Genomic DNA, 1,371 nt, shown 5'->3' on the forward strand with positions numbered 1-1,371 from the left:
TCTTGCCTCAGCTTCTGCAGTAGCTGGGACTATAGGTGCATGCCATAAAGCCCGGCTATTTTTTTAGAGATGGGGTCTCTTCCTATGGCTCAGGCTGGTCTCCAACTCCAGATCTCAAGCAATCCAGAGCGCTGGCCTCCCAGAGTGCTGGGATTAGACGTGAGCAACGTGTTGGGTTCTTACTTCTTTACATGATGAAGGACACATTTGTGCTCCAATTATTTTAACATTCTCAGATAGATCTGTCCAAAAAAACCTTCTTGGATGATATATTCCTACATGTGGGCTGTGGTACAGCAGCCACTAGCTACAAATGTCTATTTAGCATTTCTTTTCTTTTCGTAGTAGAGACAGACAGTCTTATTGTATCGCCCTCAGTAGAGTACTGTGGCATCACAGCTCACAGCAACCTCCAGCTCCTGGGCTCAAGTGATTCTCTTGCCTCAGCCTCTAAGTAGCTGGGACTACAGGCTCCCACCACAATGCCTGGCTATTTTTTTGTTGTGGTTTGGCCTGGGCCCGGTTCCAACCCGCCACTCTTGGTATATGGGGCTGGCTCCCTACCCACTGAGGTACAGGTGCTGCATTTAGCATTTCAAATGTGGCTAGACTAAAAGGGAAACTGTTATCTTCATTTCATTTAGTTAACATTTAAATTAAATTTTATTTTTTGAGATTTAAATTTCAATATTATATGGCACAAGTAAACTTTTCCTAACTCTTCAAGTTTCTTTCTTTTTTTTTTTCAGTCAGAGCCTCAAAATGTCACCCTCCATGGCATGACAGCTCACAGCAACCTCAAACTCCTGGGCTTAAGCGATTCTCCCGCCTCTGCCTCTCAAGCAGCTGGGACTACAGATGCCCGCCACAACGCCCAGCTATTTTTTGGTTGCAGCTGTCATTGTTGTTTGGCCGCTGGGATTCGAACCCGCCAGCTCAGGTATATGTGGCTGGTGCCTAAGACACTTGAGCCACAGGCTCCCAACCACTCTTCACGTTTCTTATGAGGATAGTATTGCATGATATGTTCACTAGTTCATTAACAATGAACTTTTTTTTTTTCAGACAGTATCACTTTGTCTGCTCTTGGTAGAGGTCCGTGGTGTCACAGCAACCTCAAACTCTTGGGTTTAAGCAATCCTCTTGCCTCAGTCTCCCAAGTAGCTCGCTTTGGCTCAGGTTGGTCTTGAACCTGAGAGCTCAGGCAGTCTACTCACCTCAGCCTCCCAAGTGTTCAGATTACAAGTGTGAGCCGCCACGCCTGGCTAAAAATGAACTATCCTAATCTGACTTCCGTTACCAGTATGTTTGGTAAAAGAGTATTTGCTTTTTTTACATCCAGATAACACTAATTCTTTTTTTTTTTTTTTA

Source organism: Otolemur garnettii, unplaced genomic scaffold (genome assembly GCF_000181295.1).
Source record: "Otolemur garnettii isolate 467f Iridium unplaced genomic scaffold, OtoGar3 scaffold00176, whole genome shotgun sequence".
In the NCBI taxonomy this organism is placed as follows: Eukaryota; Metazoa; Chordata; class Mammalia; order Primates; family Galagidae; genus Otolemur; species Otolemur garnettii.